The following is a 7,792-nucleotide window of genomic DNA, read 5'->3' as shown; positions in this document are numbered from 1 at the left end:
CTGGGCAGTTTGGTCTTTAGCAGGCTAGGGTGAGCAGCTTGCACCACACGAGGCCTGTGCCATTTCCCTGGGAGCCACAGTGAGGCTGTAATAGAGCAAAGCATTTATGCCTTGGCTAATGTGGGACCTTGCACTGCTTTAACAGCTGCCTGTGCTGTTCTGCTGTGCTGGGTCAGGCACTCGCTGCACCAGTGTCAGCTGTGGCTGTACCATGCTAACACACAGTGACAGCACTGTATCCTGAAGGATCCTTTTCAAGAGATCAATTTAGTAATATCCTCTGTCACCTGATGCAAACATCAGGTTTCTCAAAAGCAGCTTGGAACACTCCCCTTCAATGAAATCCCTGATTTTGCAATGCATGAAAAAGAAAGTCAGTTAACACTTAGAAGTTTGAGCCCTAAGATCAATAAGGGAAGCAAAAAGGCATAAAACATCTTTTGATATCAGCAGAAGGAACCAGGCACAATGAACAGTCATCACATACACAACAGTATTCCATACCGTCCTTATCTGCTGGAGCAGGTAACAGCGGTCTGAAGAACAGGAACCACTTGCTAACAGGTACAAGACTGGAAAAGCTATCTGACAGACGTAGGTCACAGAGCAGAGACCCTTCCAGCACTTGACTAAGTATGTTTCGTCTTTGATGCTTATGACGATTCTGCACAAAAAGCATCTCTGAGCACAGAAAGAGCTCAGCACCCTTTAAGAGCTAAAGTCTATGTTGCAGACCGTTTCCTCCGTTCCATCACCTCCAGCTTTCTTTGTGCCCCTTTTCTTTTTACCATCTGCAAACATTTGTGCAATTGAGTTGTACCAGCAAATGCACTTAAAGAAAGCCAGCGTCTGAGCTTCACAGAACAGTCTTCAGGGAAACTGAAGTTTATATTAGTTCAGGAGCGTTTATTTTGGAAGTGTCCATGCAAACAGACAAACAGACATCCAAACAGAAAGCACCACCAACAAAATAAGAGCACCCACACCCCAGCAAGCCAACACCGTGATTAACAATGGTTCACAAAACACTGTTTCACATCAATCCACGGAGTTAAAAAGGTAATAGAAATTTGAAAGGTACATAAATACCAGAGAATAGCAATTGCATCATCAACATGATGCAAGCAGAAGAGAAGGTTGGATGCTTTGGAAAAGTTCTTCTGTGTGAATTATTCACTTAGCTGAAATAACTTCTCTTTCCTTTTCATCTTGCCCTGTTCAGGAAGAACACCATATATTTGAATATGGGATACCATATAGTATCCTCCACATAGAGTACAGCACTTGCTTTCCACTCCAGGACAAGACATTCAAACTGGGCCAGTCATATTAGGAAATGGAGTGCGAAAAGGTGGTTGTGTTTTACATTCTGAAATGTGAAAATCTGAGGTTTCAGAGATTATTATGGATGTTACGTTGATCTTATTCCCCTATGGGCTCCACGTGCAACATGTCCACTATGACCAGACTCAATCTCATGCATGGCCAAGATGACACAGTATTAGTGCCATGTGGAGGTGGACAGAGAGCCACTCTTCAAGTCACAATGCACGTAGCAGTGGCTGCATCAGCTCCCTCCTGTTTGCTCTACTCAAAGGCTGTGCTAGAAAGTAAAACAACACCCTACGTGATAATGTTATGAAACCTTGCCTCATTGCACATATGCAGAACAAGGCTGAACTTTCACTGCAAAGACAACCTTAGTTCAGGCACTTTGCAGTTTCTGAACACTCGGTGACCTGAATATTTGTTAATCAGCTGTAATGTTGTTAGCATACCCATACATCTATGTCCCGCACTTTGGGTGCCCTGTACCATTTTAAAAGTGCCGGTATTTGAAAAGAAGGACGACCCCGCACAACTAGCTTACCTCAGCCCACAGCCTCAGGCAACCCATGCAGAATCTGAGATAGACAACAAATTACTGGAGTACGGGGAGAAAATTATAGAGATATAGGAGAGTAGTGTAAAAAAGAAAGCAGACAATGGGGGTAACTGCATGAAGGGGACTCTGAAATAAAGCTGTACATACCAATGTTTCTCTCTGCTGAACAACAAGAAGACACAGGGTGTGAAGGGAGTAAAGCTGTGTTTTCACAGAGGTAAACTGTAATAGGTTTCCATCTTAGGTCTCAAACCTATTACAGCAATATTTTGTTTACTCATATGATGTATCATTTGGGTTAATGTATCTATATAAATGTACAAACTTTTGAAAGAATATTTTAGGGTTTTAATTTTCAGGGTACAATTTCTTTCATTTGTAGATTTCCCAGGCTATAGATCTCCTGTCTAGCAGCTCTCTCTTGGTGTTTAAAACTCCAGAGCCGAGCTACTCTAAGTCCTTACTGAGCCTACCACTTACACGATCGCAGGGATAACCACCAGCCCTAAAAAGGGCACCCCAGAGAACTCAGTCATCAGAAAAAATCCAGCAAGGCAAAGGAACAAGGCCCTTCACGTTAATTTAACAACCTACTATCCCCTAAAATCACTGTCAATACTAACCTATTTATCTAGCAACTAAACAAATGTATATGACTTTCCTATGCAAGAACACACCGATTAAACCTTAAAACATTTCAGGCAGGGCATATTTCTCAAATAAAAATCAGACCTTATTAAACCTCAAAGGAAATTCCACATAAACACACAGCATCAAAAAGCCAGGAGCATGTAAGAATTCAGTCTTAGTTTTAGTCAAAATTCAGTGATTTCTTTTCAATTGTTTCAGTTGCAACATTTTCAGAAGTATAGAGAACTGTCCTTTGAGAGCTAACCAGTAAAAAGAGCATGGCTCTCCTTCTTAGAGAGTCACGTAGTAGGCAGGCCTTTATGCCCTGCTAAATGTAAAATAATTTAGAAAAACAAAACCAGGAAACAAACTGGGATTTGGTCAAGAGTTCATGCTGGCTGAATCACTGTGGTGTGGAAACCACCAGCTCTAAAGACGGAAAGTCCGAAGCCATGCATTCCCTCACAGAAAGAAAAAAAAAAAAGACATTAAAGACCCATTTGGCTTGCTGGTAAGCTCCCCCAACATCTGAAACACAGGAGAGGCTGCCTATGGATAGGTGCCTTGACCCTTTTCCTCCTCATCTCTCTCTCAGCACGGCCAGCAATTTGATATGCATCATAGTTTTTCATATTGGGTGCAGTGAGAATTGTTTAAATGTCACTCCCTGACTCAACATGCAGAAATGCTGTAGGGTCATGGCACTGCTTCTTCCTTCCACATCCTGCACCTATTGCCCTCTTCTGCCTTTCCCCAGGAAAAAAAATTCTACATACTTTACAGCTTGAACATGACCAGTTTCTAAGTAGAGATTCGTTCAGACTTCTCTGGATTGCCTTTTTTTATCTGAAAGCTTCCAAGGAAATATGGCTCAGAAGCAATTAAGGCCAACTGTTCTTGGACAAAGACATACAACAATCAGCATATTTAGCAAGGCAACACAGTCATTTTGAAAGAGGCCTGGAAAATCCTAACATTGTTAAAATTTACCTTCACAACTGCTGACAAGATCTAGTGAAGACGTTTGTGTTCTGCTCATGCATTTCATCGTCTTTCATAAGCCAAAATCTTATTAGCAGATCATTTTAGCAAAGTTCAAAAACCAAACTGTTGTGTATGCCCATTGCTTGTAGCAAGGACAACAGTTCTTGACAATAACCTATTGTCCATACATTTTTTGCTTTCCTTGTTTTCAAAGTACTGGCATACGTAAACATGCTATACTTAGGTACTAATCATCACATTATTTGACATAATCCTGTCACTAAAGCTAAGAATCCTATCAGCTTTCTGGTACCGCTCAGACTCACCTTGTTGCTGTATCTGCAGCAGCCTCTTTGGCTGTGCTGGATGGGATGATCAAGAGCCGCAGCAAGGAAGGAATATAACTGTGCTGCAGAACAAGAGGAAAGCTAGTCCAGCGGCCAAACTTCATAAGCCGAGGAAACCCAAGATCAGTTCTGCAACATATTTCCTTACACAGACATCTACATCATTTATTCTCTCTGTGCCTCCGCTCTGTAAAATGGTACTTTTATATAACAGGCTCTGTGAGAATAAATACAGTATGAAGTGGCACACTGACAGGGAACGTGGAAATACCTCTGAATGTATGATAACTCCCCATTACCAACCAGTCATTTTTAACACTCAAAAATGAATGATTCCAGAGAAAGTTACAGTGGAAGCGACTCACAAAAGACTGAAGAATCAACACTGTTTCCTCAACTGAGTTTAGTTTTGTGAGTTTAAATTTAAAAGGGTTCATTTACCATAGTGATTCCATTTGGAAAGCAGTCTTTGAAAATTATAAGCAGCTTTCTACAGAGCAAACTGCCAGCTAGCAGCAATGTTATTTCATAGCACTGGTCACAACGAGCAAGGAAGCCTTTCAAAACAGCAACGCATGTTCCAGGATGTCTTGAGAAAAAGATCTATAAAAACCGCGCATCGAAAACATGGGACTCTTGTGCTTTCACTGCTCTCAGCTCCACATGCTGCCAGCATCTGTAACATAAACTACTGCATTCTGAGTTCTCCCTCCGCCCTGTCCCACGTCACTACTCCCACCCCAAAGTCTGGCAGGGTGCATCGACATTAGTGTTCAAGTTTGGAGCAGCAGTGTGCTTTTGAAGCCAGCCCCTCAAATGCCCCACTTAACCGTGCTTTGCTTTGCATCACGGAGCAGTCCCCGAGCGCACAGACTGGATTCCTTTCAGACCAGGAAGAGGTACCCCGGCAGCACAGGCAAAGGACACTAGCTGCACGCAGGATGCAGTCCAGGGGACCTCACTAGAGCTGCAGCTCTCCAGGTCCACTCCTAGTTGCTACTATACTTGCTTGTGGAGAAATTGCCTTAGAGTGTCAGACATTCGTTCTCCTTCAGGGAAACTTAACAAGCCCTTTCTACTCTGTACAACCACCCAAAACTCACATTGCTCCTCTCCACCCTCCCAAAAAAGCAGCTTCGTGCCTGTCTTTTCAGATATTTACCCAGCCAGCACCTCCAGTGGATCATAACATTTGAACTGTTGCCGTCTTGGACTGGTCTTTGTTAAAACTGTCTGTCATCATTTAGGTCCCTGCTCACCTGCCAGTATTCTGTCACTCACCTCTTCCCTTTCACCTATTTCTACTCTTCCTTTCTTTCTTTTGGACTCTCTTGTTCTGTTTTATGATTTTAGTTACGACTAAAGCTCGAACTCATCGCTAACACCAAATTCATCTGAAATAACTCCTTCGTCTTCTGTGATTTCTTTGATTTTATGTGACTGAATTTCTATGCAAGTTCTACCAGCGCAATCTGGAACTTCACGCTATCTATAGAGAAATCATCTCCTCTTATTTCTCAGTTAGCTGCAGCATGGTCTTTTTCTTTGTGGGCCAACCCAGGACCACAGAACTGAATGGAAGGACCTCAGCTGACTGCAACAGGCAGTCCCCTAAATGCACTTAATGAAGTCATTCAAACAACTGATACTATTTATGTTAAATTTCATGACTATATGACATTCAGAGATAACCGTGTATGTTCTGTGTCTTTTGCGAATATATTTTTCCTATTATGCAATCTGAAAAAATACTGGGTTTGTTCTAATGTAATTGTAAGAATCAAATTTATATACAAGACCTTTAGAAAACAGAGACCCACCTCTAAATGCAAAGAACAAACATTTGCATTACCTATTTATATTAAAATATGCAGAAATTTCCAAAGTATTCAGTCAACTTATAAATTTTTATAACTTCTTCAAATTGTTAACATTTTTTTAACACACAGCATTATTTCAGCTTTGTGGAAGGCTCAATAACAATCTTTCTGGTCTGGAAAAAAGGAAAGAACATTATAATAAAGAATGCAGAATAAATAAAAACAAAACAGTACAAGCCGTACATCCACGCATACAAAGACAACTTTCATGGTGAGCTATAAGCAATTATAATAACACAATGTGCTGCATGTTGATTTCACCAGTGAAAAGAATTTCTCCAGTTATTGAAGACTTTCCTGGCAGAATTTCAGAAAAAAAATTCTGACATTCTCCCAATCTGACTTCTGTGCAATGCAAGTCATGCACATTTTAAACACTGATGAATAATACTGCCTTTCTTCTGTGAACTGTTAACAGCTGTAGAAACTATTATAGCCTGCTTAAAATCATGTCTCTGTAGTCAATACTCTCCAGACACTTAGCAATACTAAAGCTATTCCTGGGGCTAAACTAGAATTGCTATGTGAGTACAAAGTTTGATTTATGTTGAAATGAAACAACAAACATCTGATCTTTCCTTTTTTAAATAGCCATTCATATAAACGCGAGTATCAGCTGCATAACTAGAAAGTGATGTACCGAATTTACAGAAATTAGACAAAGGAAGACCACCCACAGTTACCTTCAAGAAGAAAAGATTTGTCAGAGGGTGAAAGGTTGCTGGTGAAGATACTTTCTACAGTTGTGGCTGCCCTCATGTTCTCATGGTGAGGCTGTGCTTTATGAGAGTGATGTTTCATGAATCTAATTTTTCAAGTCTTCTGAAAGACACAAAATTGATCAGCAGCCCAGTACCATATCTTGGCGATGCTGATCATCAGCTGCTCTCAGACTGATCACAGGCTCAGTGGACTGCCTAATAAAACCATCCAGATGCATCCAAGAGGAAGTCAAGGTCTCTGTGTGCTAATGTTATTCTTTCGCATCCCAAAGCACAGGTGGGAACAGAAGAAATGCTCAGTTGTGGTTCCTCTGACATTTTTTAAATGATGACTGGGAAGAGAGAGGAAAAGACGGCAGTGGAACAAAAGAAAACCTTAAAACACATATAAAATTTCAGGTACGTGCTACAGATTCACGTACGTTACTAAGATGTGCTGAAAATCCAGTTTTGATTCCTCACTCCAACAAACTGCCATCAAAGTTCCTTTATTTTTTAATACATCTTCACCTTTCAAGAAATGAAAACACATAAGTAAATACAATCACATTTGTGGAGGGTTTGTGATCTCTGACAAAGATAGCAATTAATTTGACCAATAACAATAATAAAGTGAGGGTAAGACTAACTTGAAATAAGACACTCTTCCTCCAGAAGAACATCATAAATTGATCGGGAAGAATTTAACAGCCTCAAATTAATGCTCCAACGTCTTCTAGATTAATTTTACATCTTTAGCTGTTAAAGTATCTAGAAAGGTGAAAGATAAGCTAATTGTTCAGCTCATTACTAGTTTTTCTTCTGTCAGTAAGTTACCTTTTTTAAAGCATCACATTTGCATCTTCTAATCAGAGCTCTTTAGGGAAGTTTCAGCGTGCACCAGTATTTCCCCATGTTGCACAGGTACCCTTCAGCTGCCCCAGATTTCATCAAACAGAGCTCTCCACACACAGCCCCAGTGCCTGGCTGGGGAAAGTGCCACCGGGTCCTGCCTATGGCAAAGTCAGTGTTGCTTTCCGAAAAGCCTCTGTTGTTAGTTCCACCAGCTAACCTTCACTCTGGGGACAGCCTTTACTAAAAATGCACGTGACCGGTGCAGCTGCCCGAGGGTAGGAGCTCACTCTCACTAATACCTGCATTGCCCACCACTGCTGTAACGGGACTGTGCAAGACTGAGGACTCCGGAGGCAAAACAAAGCTTGAAATTCCAAATGCAGATCTAACACACAGTGGAATTGCTGTAATTCTCTTTTCTTTCATTTCAACATAAATCAAGTTCTTGTGCTGAGCTTGAGACCACTGTTATTTTTGGGAAAACTCCCTTGGACTTTGCTCAAGACCCCA

At 41.1% G+C, this 7,792-nt stretch overlaps 1 long non-coding RNA gene across 1 annotated transcript; it reads right to left on the bottom strand.

The window, feature by feature from the left end:
• Nucleotides 1–5,697: 5,697 nt before the first annotated feature.
• LOC103918497 lies at nt 5,698–6,959 on the bottom strand. Its single transcript, XR_663701.1, has 3 exons — nt 6,871–6,959; nt 6,410–6,780; nt 5,698–5,839 (listed from the first exon to the last, which is right to left on the bottom strand). It is a non-coding gene; the product is annotated as an uncharacterized LOC103918497 (long non-coding RNA).
• Nucleotides 6,960–7,792: the final 833 nt, after the last annotated feature.

This window comes from Pygoscelis adeliae, unplaced genomic scaffold (assembly GCF_000699105.1).
Source record: "Pygoscelis adeliae isolate BGI_AS28 unplaced genomic scaffold, ASM69910v1 Scaffold4, whole genome shotgun sequence".
NCBI lineage: Eukaryota > Metazoa > Chordata > Aves > Sphenisciformes > Spheniscidae > Pygoscelis > Pygoscelis adeliae.
The sequence above is the reverse complement of the archived record's forward strand: the minus strand, read 5'-3'. Positions and strand labels throughout refer to the sequence as shown.